A 562-nucleotide genomic window follows, 5' to 3' on the forward strand; every position below is an offset into this window, starting at 1 on the left:
TATATGAAGAAAATATTACCGGTTCCGATGAATCTTATCTTATCAAATATCCGTAAAAAAGTATAAAAAATTGAAGTAAAAACAATTTATTTTCTGTCTGAGGTCAAGAACATGTCTGGAAACTTTTCATTGAAGTCTTCTTTAAATATAGTTTGGTATAGAGCTGAAAGTGTTAGAGAATGAGAGAAAGGGTGTCTATTGGTTCTACTCGAAGGAGATATTTGCGAAGTGTTGTATTACTCTTGAATACTCCCCTGGTGCCATATGGAGCGCCTTTCTTTTGTATCTTTTCCGAGAGGCCTTTCACATGGGGTGGACAGACTGTTTATGGGTTTTATCCTCACTCTTCTTCCTATTTGCAGTGGAGAGTATGTTTTGGGGGTAGTTGTTGCTTAACAGATTGTTACGTAGCTTGATCATTTCTTCGTGGTGTGAATCAGGATCGCTACTTATATTCTTTGCTCGATGTTTTAGGCACTGAGGAATCCCTATCTTTACACTGTATGGATGGTGGGAATTGAAATTGAGGGCTAATCACAGCCTTGTGAGTGGATTTGGTAGA

Source organism: Octopus bimaculoides, chromosome 30, assembly GCF_001194135.2.
Source record: "Octopus bimaculoides isolate UCB-OBI-ISO-001 chromosome 30, ASM119413v2, whole genome shotgun sequence".
Classification (NCBI taxonomy): domain Eukaryota; kingdom Metazoa; phylum Mollusca; class Cephalopoda; order Octopoda; family Octopodidae; genus Octopus; species Octopus bimaculoides.